Raw genomic sequence first — 10,870 nt, 5'->3', positions numbered from 1 at the left:
ACCGCTGTGGAAACCCAGTGGATTCTTAGCAGCGATAAAACCGAGTTCAAATTAAGTTATGTTTTTCATTTCCACAATCTGTTGTCTGCATACACTGCGTCCAGGGACTGCGCTGTAGTGTAGGCCAGCCGCTAAGGGAAAAATGAAATCCATCACTCACAGCGGATGAGGAGGAAAAGGGGAAAACGCTTCCAACTTAAAGGCCGTCGGAGAGATTAAGACTTCGCTGCAGCCGAACGTCTGCGGAGTGAAAATCTGTCTTCAGTGTTTACTCGTAAAGCTTTTAAAATGTCAGAGATCCTCCTGTGGCCTCGAGTTCAGATATTTTAACATTGACGTACTATAATATACTCACTTTTTTGACATTGTTACAGTACCGTTCTTCAAATTGAAGAAAGCACGAGACACACAGGTATTCAAGTGATTTAACTACAAACTAATTAAATCAGTGTTGGTGACGCGTGGCTGTTGTGCTGTAAAAAGCAGGTAAGGTAAATTAAAAACAAATTTTGATGACAAACTACACTAACTTTTTTAATGATTTTAGTAACAGTATACTATACTATGACAGGACTTCCTTTACGTTGACTTGATGACGTCCTTTCTGTCGTTCTACACTATTACTTTTCTCTGACGCGGCTCAGTCGAGCTCTTAGACTGTGACCAACAGGTGTACAAATGAATGAAATGATTAATCAACTACAAAATAATTAAAAACATGGAATGGATGGCTGAATGGCTGCTGTGCTGTGAACAAGAAAAATGAAACTAAACGGGACGGAGACGTGTGGCGAGAACATCTGATAACCAGCGGAATGCTGCTGCTCTCCAGTCAGCTCAGAAGCAACCGAGCAGAGAAACGGTCACAAGATACTAAACTATGACTTCTTATTGACATACTATACTTTTGTTAAAAACATTTTCATGACATGAAGTAGAGTTGTTGGTACTTTGGCTGTTTATTTTGACTACAGCGCCTCTGTACTTATACTTAAGTAACCGTTTTAATACATGGCTTTTACTTTAAACAGAGTGTTGCTACAATGTGGTATTACTACTCTCACATCAGCCAAAGATCTGCGTACTTCGTCCTCCGCTGTGGTTAAGGGCTTTTCACATAATTCATGTTTTATGTGTAAACCGTAATGAGCGACTTACCTGCAAACGAGAGACAGATTTGACATCCAGAGCCCTCTGGGTGTCTGTCCCCTTTAAGGACGCAGGAAAGATGGAGACACATAAGTGGCTGAATAAGAAGGATAAACACCAGGTGTTGCACTCGAGAGCGGTTGGATGTTTTTCAACCGATCTCACCTTCCCGTGGTGGAAAACAGCATCGTGTTCCAGGATGTGGAGAAGTGGCCCTGTGCTGATTAAAAACCTCGAACCTGCACACCTGCTGTCTCCTCACCTGCCCCGCATCCCGCTGACTCTCTTTCATCACGTCTCATCTTCAGCTTTTTAATCTCTCCATTCGTTGTACCTGGATTAAAGAACTGAGCACGGGGAGGATGCTGCCGTCTGTTCTGCAAAAGGAAATGAAAGCTGTTGAGAGTGGAGGAGCAAATCCATCTTTTACAGACCTCCCTCCGTGACGGAACGGGGATTAGCTGGTCAGAACAGGGAGGCAGAGAGAAAACACAGGAAATGATCAGTCGCCTCCAACCAGTGTTCAGATACCAGATACACACAACTACAATATATACATGCATGTTTATTAAAGAAGAATACATTTTGCTCATAAAAAAAATACTTCTCTCTTGATTTATTACCTCAGTGAACATTGTAAACATGAGATCATGGTCTCAGTTTCAAGTCTTCTTCAATACAGCATGATGTTCATTTAGTAAATGATGGTCCATTTAGAGTCAAGTAGACCATAAAGCAGGGGATGCTTTACAGTGATTGACAGGTCTCTACCAGAGACTTTACGGTGTCACTCCTCCGCATTCCAAACATGGTAACCTCCGTTTATTGGTTGCAGAAAAAACAACGTGACGACGGCCATAATTCAAGATGGCGCAGAAAATCGACAAACTCAAGGCTTCAAAACGTCCACAAACCAATGACGTCACGATGACTATACGTCCGCTTCCTACAAACAGGCTTGCTAGCCAAGGTTAAGTAACAATGTTTCATGTTTACGAACACAGAACGGATCAATAGTCTCCAGAGAAGCAGCTGTAGCTTCATATGAGAGCGGTACTAATCCTCTCATCTCATCCAAGATGTTGAACTTGAGATCAAAATTGCATCGTCTGCTCTCGGCCGGTCCAACTAACCGATCTCTGCTGAGGTGAAAACAGACCCTTCCACACCTTCTTGGTGAGGACACATCTGCAGAGCCCTCGTGACTCATCTTCAGCTTCTCGGGCCGACTGTCTCTGTGCAGCTGTTTTACATGACGATGATGTTTTCCGATAAGCCTCTCTGACTCCAGACCAGCGTGGGCACCTGCAGGGAGTACGACAGAAAGGGAAAAGGCTGTGAATCACAGTGACTCATCCGCAGGTTTCTTGTACAACAGAAGGTTCACACATTTCCAAATACAAACCAATGACAAATTAGCTGAACAGCTAAACATCAAATGGAATGCAGGCTTCAACAGCGCAATGGACGTCAAGAAAATAAACTCTCAAGCAGACAGTCAGCATCCATGTGTGGATGCAAAGAGAGTTTTCATGACTGAAATGAGCTCATGGCTCGTGGCTATTTCCTTTGAAGCTCACATTTAGAGACAGTACTGAGTGAACCTTTGAGCAACTGAAACAAGTCAGATTTCCAGATGATAAAAAATTAAAAACGGTCCGTATCAGTAATTAGTAGCAGTGCAGAAAACAAGAGGGGAATGTTGAAGTGCATGTGGAAGTTGGTCTGATCTGGTTGTTGGAGGTGTGTGGACGCACTAATGAGACCTCCGAGGGGACGTTGAGTAGTTCCATTCTGCTGTTGATATGTTTCTCTGCTTTCTACCACGATGTGAACAACAATGCTGCTGTTGAGAATGAGTTCTTTGTGTTTTTATTTACTGTCGCCGGTCCAATGTGGTGGTCTCGCCCCCTTTCAACCACTGGAAACCAAACTCCAATCGTTCTTGTTTTTTAATATATTATAAAGGAGAAGAAGAATCAACACAGAGTTTGAAAAGCAACACACTTGAATGTCTTCAGGCAAATAGCATAAAACCAGAGGAAAATCTAAAGCACAGAACACTGAGGTGAAACAAAAGTGCAGAGACAAAAAAGGCTAAGAGACAGCAGCCATGCTATAGGCTCTGTGAGGCTGCAGCAGCAAAGACAAATGTCACATCAGCATGTTTAGCATGCTAACGTTAGCTAATTAGCACTGGACACAGAGTACAGTTGTAGCTGATGGAAATCAGCAAACCCACAAACTGAAATGTTGACCTGATGACGGCACTCGTCATCAGGAAAAAGTTTCGTCCTGAGGGGACCATGAATGTCTGGACCAGATTTCACAGTAATCCATCCAATAGTTTGCGAGATCTTTTCATAAAACAAGACATTGTTCGACAACCAAAATGTTACAATTAACTTTCATGAAGTGAAAACATATTGTGGAAGACAAAAACACGGACAACTCCCAGACCAGATAGCGCCGCTGTAGTGACGACCTGTCAATCACAGTAGCCCCGCCCCTAAAGCATCCCCTGCTTTATGGTCTGTTTGACTCTAAATGGACCATCATTTACTAAATGAACATCACGCTGTATTGAAGAAGACTTGAAACTAGAGATTGAGACCATAAACTCATGTTTACAATGTTTACTGAGGTAATAAATCAAGAGAGAAGTAGAGTCATTTTCTCATAGACTTCTATACAACCAGAGGAGTCGCCCCCTGGTGGACACTAGAGAGAATGCAGCTTTAACACACTTCAGTATTGCCGTCTGACTTGAGTAAAAGACAAGAGAATTAATCCTCTGAAGATCATATATCACAACAAATCATTTGATAGTAGTGAAAACATTTCAGTCTAAACCAAACTGATATCAAATCTGGCTGCATTCTGGAGACAGAAGAAAGATATAACGTATAAAAAAAACAATCCAGCCCGACGATCCACCTCAACACACAGATTACGCATAGAACATGAACCCAAACAGATGGTGTTTAAACTGCGTCTGGAGGCAATATCTTATCACAAAATTCATGGAACACATGAGTTCAACTGGCATTTTTGTGTGTGTGCGTGCGTGTGTGTGTGTGTGTGTGTGTGTGTGTGTGTGTGTGTGTGTGTGTGTGTGTGTGTGTGTGTGTGTGTGTGTGTGCGTGTACCTTGGTCTACCGGCTTGTCCGGTCTGTATCACATCAACAGCCCAGACATGTGGCCGGGTTTCAAAGGGAGCTTTTGCTCGCTTGGTTGAACTGAACGCCCGTCCTGGGTCTGCTGCTCTGCAGTGTGCGTCACATCGAGGGGGGGGGGGGGCAGAGCGCAGTGAAGAGGTGCGGCCACTCGGGGGGCGAGCTCGGCTGAGTTGGTACAGAATGGAGTGATGGTTTGTGTCTCAAAGTGAAACATAGAAATACTTCAGAATGAGATGTTTTTCACTTTATGAAGCACTTGGTATTTTTTTACACTACATGAAAGCACCTATTCTCATCAATAGTGGAATGTAACTAAGTGCATTTACTAAAATAGAAGCATGACATGGAATATATTAAAGTGAAGTACAAGTACCACAACATCTCAAAGGGAAATATTGTTCTCTGTCCACTTAATTTATCTCGAAGCTTAAGTTACTTCACATATTAAGACAACAATGCAAATATAAACTTTTCCCAACAATTCATACAAGTTCAGCTGAAACTAATTATCCATTAATCAATTAGTCCTTTGACAAAAATATCTACATTGATAATTGTTTAAGTACATTTTTATACAAAGATGTGCTGCTGTTCTTTTTAATTATTGTAATAACATGAATCAATCTTTAGTAATTCTGAATTCTGTTTTCTTAGTTGGACAAAACAAACAATGTGACGGTGTTACTTTTGACTCTGTGTCATTGTGATGTAATTTCTCACTATTGTTTTTGTTTTGTACAATGTGTAATAAATTATTGTGAAATTCTAATGAAGTCTCTCCTGATTGAATGACTTTTTTGACTTAACTTTAAAAGTAAAGTAACTAAAAAAGTAACTTTAAAAGTAAAGTAACTTTAAAAGTAACTAAAAAAGTAAAGTAACTAAAAAAGTAACTTTAAAAGTAAAGTAACTAAAAAAGTAACTTTAAAAGTAAAGTAGCTTTAAAAGTAACTAAAAAAGTAAAGTAACTAAAAAAGTAACTTTAAAAGTAACTAAAAAAGTAAAGTAACTAAAAAAGTAACTTTAAAAGTAAAGTAACTAAAAAAGTAACTTTAAAAGTGTGTTGGTTGAAATTAAAGATATGTGTAGTTTTGGTTTTCCAAATGTGCAAGGTGTTGTAATTAATGCAGTGCTTACTCTGAATCAACACTACAGGGATACGGAATAAGAGTTTTTCAAATAAAAATAAAGTAACTAAAAAAGTAACTTTAAAAGTAAAATAACTTTAAAAGTAAAGTAACTAAAAAAGTAACTTAAAAGTAAAGTAACTAAAAAAGTAACTTTAAAAGTAAAGTAACTAAAAAAGTAACTTTAAAAGTAAAGTAACTAAAAAAGTAACTTTAAAAGTAAAGTAACTAAAAAAGTAAAGTAACTAAAAAAGTAACTTTAAAAGTAAAGTAACTAAAAAAGTAACTTTAAAAGTAAAGTAACTTTAAAAGTAAAGTAACTAAAAAAGTAACTTTAAAAGTAAAGTAACTAAAAAAGTAACTTTAAAAGTAAAGTAACTAAAAAAGCAACTTTAAAAATAAAGTAACTTAAGTAAAGTTATGACTTTTCGACATGGTACACTGACTTTTTCATGACTTTTCGACATCCTATACTATGCTGTTTATAACTCCGCAGCAACTCCCTTCATCAACATCGATTGTCTTCCTTCAGGATGGAGTCCAATCGCCAAAGACGTTGCACTATTCACATTTGTACAATGTGTAATAAATTATTGTGAAATTCTAATGAAGTCTCTCCTGATTGAATGACTTTTTTGACTGTTTTTCGACTTTAACCCCAGTAGAACAAACTGAAAAAACACAATTGGGTTTCATCATTAAATTCTTTTCTTTACTGCATTTGCACATAATTCACTGAACACACAGAAGTCCAGAAGAATCCAATACATAAACTGACCGATGAAAACAAGGTAAAAACAATACGTCTGTAATAAAATACACTTTCATGTTCTTATATGCATAATATAAAAACAATAAAGGAAAATATTTAAATTGCAGTAATTACTATTTACAAAATGCATTTTCTTTTAAAAGGAACTTTTACAACTTCAGTACCTAAAATAAATCAAACTATATGCAGGTCAGGTGCAGTAGTACAAAAAGGCTTTGATATCAGGAGAGTAAGGTGACAGTTTCACAGCAGGACAGAAAGGCGGGATAAGGCCTGATGAACATTAGGTAGCCTGGAGGAGTTCACCAATGAGGAGCGAGTGCTTTTCCTCCGTTTCGTCTCTGGCCGGTCCAGGTTGCCTTCCAACCCAGCTGATATCACGCAGAAGTTCCAAATCATCAAGGTTGATAGGGTGAGGTCATCGCTAACGGAAATAACGAGCCTGTTGACGAGGGCAAACATATCAATAGTACAAACTACTAAACTTTTTCCCCCTATCATGTCCTACAGCCCATCAACGGCCTCCCTACTGCACAGACCTGCTTCTTCCTGTTTCGCCTGCCCCCTTACACGAGCCAGGTCATCCTCGCTGAGCGTCTGCGTTACTCCATCCACAACTGCCCCTCCATCGACAACTACATGCTGACCCACAACACCGACGCAGCAGACAGCTCCGACACAGAGGAGTGAAGCGGCCAGCTGTGGTCAACCTGGTGATGAATGTATCTTCTCCCATGCCATGCACATTATGCACTGAACACAGACTTCTATTCGCCAAACCTGTAAGGTAGTGTACTGTACTGTTTATATGTTGGTTGAAATTAAATATATGTGTAGTTTTGGTTTTCCAAATGTGCAAGGTGTTGTAATTAATGCAGTGCTTACTCTGAATCAACACTACAGGGATACGGAATAAGAGTTTTTCAAATAAAAATAAAGTAACTAAAAAAGTAACTTTAAAAGTAAAATAACTTTAAAAGTAAAGTAACTAAAAAAGTAACTTTAAAAGTAAAGTAACTAAAAAAGTAACTTTAAAAGTAAAGTAACTAAAAAAGTAACTAAAAAAGTAAAGTAACTAAAAAAGTAACTTTAAAAGTAAAGTAACTAAAAAAGTAACTTTAAAAGTAAAGTAACTTTAAAAGTAACTAAAAAAGTAAAGTAACTAAAAAAGTAACTTTAAATGTAAAGTAACTAAAAAAGTAACTTTAAAAGTAAAGTAACTAAAAAAGTAAAGTAACTAAAAAAGTAACTTTAAATGTAAAGTAACTAAAAAAGTAACTTTAAAAGTAAAGTAACTAAAAAAGTAACTTTAAAAGTAAAGTAACTAAAAAAGCAACTTTAAAAATAAAGTAACTTAAGTAAAGTTATGACTTTTCGACATGGTACACTGACTTTTTCATGACTTTTTTCGACATCCTATACTATGCTGTTTATAACTCCGCAGCAACTCCCTTCATCAACATCGATTGTCTTCCTTCAGGATGGAGTCCAATCGCCAAAGACGTTGCACTATTCACATTTGTACAATGTGTAATAAATTATTGTGAAATTCTAATGAAGTCTCTCCTGATTGAATGACTTTTTTGACTGTTTTTCGACTTTAACCCCAGTAGAACAAACTGAAAAAACACAATTGGGTTTCATCATTAAATTCTTTTCTTTACTGCATTTGCACATAATTCACTGAACACACAGAAGTCCAGAAGCATCCAATACATAAACTGACCGATGAAAACAAGGTAAAAACAATACGTCTGTAATAAAATACACTTTCATGTTCTTATATGCATAATATAAAAACAATAAAGGAAAATATTTAAATTGCAGTAATTACTATTTACAAAATGCATTTTCTTTTAAAAGGAACTTTTACAACTTCAGTACCTAAAATAAATCAAACTATATGCAGGTCAGGTGCAGTAGTACAAAAAGGCTTTGATATCAGGAGAGTAAGGTGACAGTTTCACAGCAGGACAGAAAGGCGGGATAAGGCCTGATGAACATTAGGTAGCCTGGAGGAGTTCACCAATGAGGAGCGAGTGCTTTTCCTCCGTTTCATCTCTGGCCGGTCCAGGTTGCCTTCCAACCCAGCTGATATCACGCAGAAGTTCCAAATCATCAAGGTTGATAGGGTGAGGTCATCGCTAACGGAAATAACGAGCCTGTTGACGAGGGCAAACATATCAATAGTACAAACTACTAAACTTTTCCCCCCTATCATGTCCTACAGCCCGTCAACGGCCTCCCTACTGCACAGACCTGCTTCTTCCTGTTTCGCCTGCCCCCTTACACGAGCCAGGTCATCCTCGCTGAGCGTCTGCGTTACTCCATCCACAACTGCCCCTCCATCGACAACTACATGCTGACCCACAACACCGACGCAGCAGACAGCTCCGACACAGAGGAGTGAAGCGGCCAGCTGTGGTCAACCTAGTGATGAATGTATCTTCTCCCATGCCATGCACATTATGCACTGAACACAGACTTCTATTCGCCAAACCTGTAAGGTAGTGTACTGTACTGTTTATATGTTGGTTGAAATTAAAGATATGTGTAGTTTTGGTTTTCCAAATGTGCAAGGTGTTGTAATTAATGCAGTGCTTACTCTGAATCAACACTACAGGGATATGGAATAAGAGTTTTTCAAATAAAAATAAAGTAACTAAAAAAGTAACTTTAAAAGTAAAATAACTTTAAAAGTAAAGTAACTAAAAAAGTAACTTTAAAAGTAAAGTAACTAAAAAAGTAACTAAAAAAGTAAAGTAACTAAAAAAGTAACTAAAAAAGTAAAGTAACTAAAAAAGTAACTTTAAAAGTAAAGTAACTAAAAAAGTAACTTTAAAAGTAAAGTAACTTTAAAAGTAACTAAAAAAGTAAAGTAACTAAAAAAGTAACTTTAAATGTAAAGTAACTAAAAAAGTAACTTTAAAAGTAAAGTAACTAAAAAAGTAAAGTAACTAAAAAAGTAACTTTAAATGTAAAGTAACTAAAAAAGTAACTTTAAAAGTAAAGTAACTAAAAAAGTAACTTTAAAAGTAAAGTAACTAAAAAAGCAACTTTAAAAATAAAGTAACTTAAGTAAAGTTATGACTTTTCGACATGGTACACTGACTTTTTCATGACTTTTTTCGACATCCTATACTATGCTGTTTATAACTCCGCAGCAACTCCCTTCATCAACATCGATTGTCTTCCTTCAGGATGGAGTCCAATCGCCAAAGACGTTGCACTATTCACATTTGTACAATGTGTAATAAATTATTGTGAAATTCTAATGAAGTCTCTCCTGATTGAATGACTTTTTTGACTGTTTTTCGACTTTAACCCCAGTAGAACAAACTGAAAAAACACAATTGGGTTTCATCATTAAATTCTTTTCTTTACTGCATTTGCACATAATTCACTGAACACACAGAAGTCCAGAAGCATCCAATACATAAACTGACCGATGAAAACAAGGTAAAAACAATACGTCTGTAATAAAATACACTTTCATGTTCTTATATGCATAATATAAAAACAATAAAGGAAAATATTTAAATTGCAGTAATTACTATTTACAAAATGCATTTTCTTTTAAAAGGAACTTTTACAACTTCAGTACCTAAAATAAATCAAACTATATGCAGGTCAGGTGCAGTAGTACAAAAAGGCTTTGATATCAGGAGAGTAAGGTGACAGTTTCACAGCAGGACAGAAAGGCGGGATAAGGCCTGATGAACATTAGGTAGCCTGGAGGAGTTCACCAATGAGGAGCGAGTGCTTTTCCTCCGTTTCATCTCTGGCCGGTCCAGGTTGCCTTCCAACCCAGCTGATATCACGCAGAAGTTCCAAATCATCAAGGTTGATAGGGTGAGGTCATCGCTAACGGAAATAACGAGCCTGTTGACGAGGGCAAACATATCAATAGTACAAACTACTAAACTTTTCCCCCCTATCATGTCCTACAGCCCGTCAACGGCCTCCCTACTGCACAGACCTGCTTCTTCCTGTTTCGCCTGCCCCCTTACACGAGCCAGGTCATCCTCGCTGAGCGTCTGCGTTACTCCATCCACAACTGCCCCTCCATCGACAACTACATGCTGACCCACAACACCGACGCAGCAGACAGCTCCGACACAGAGGAGTGAAGCGGCCAGCTGTGGTCAACCTAGTGATGAATGTATCTTCTCCCATGCCATGCACATTATGCACTGAACACAGACTTCTATTCGCCAAACCTGTAAGGTAGTGTACTGTACTGTTTATATGTTGGTTGAAATTAAAGATATGTGTAGTTTTGGTTTTCCAAATGTGCAAGGTGTTGTAATTAATGCAGTGCTTACTCTGAATCAACACTACAGGGATATGGAATAAGAGTTTTTCAAATAAAAATAAAGTAACTAAAAAAGTAACTTTAAAAGTAAAATAACTTTAAAAGTAAAGTAACTAAAAAAGTAACTTTAAAAGTAAAGTAACTAAAAAAGTAACTAAAAAAGTAAAGTAACTAAAAAAGTAACTAAAAAAGTAAAGTAACTAAAAAAGTAACTTTAAAAGTAAAGTAACTAAAAAAGTAACTTTAAATGTAAAGTAACTAAAAAAGTAACTTTAAAAGTAAAGTAACTAAAAAAGTAAAGTAACTAAAAAAGTAACTTTAAATGTAA

Source organism: Pholis gunnellus (assembly GCF_910591455.1).
Source record: "Pholis gunnellus genome assembly, chromosome: 12".
In the NCBI taxonomy this organism is placed as follows: domain Eukaryota; kingdom Metazoa; phylum Chordata; class Actinopteri; order Perciformes; family Pholidae; genus Pholis; species Pholis gunnellus.
The sequence above is the reverse complement of the archived record's forward strand: the minus strand, read 5'-3'. Positions refer to the sequence as shown.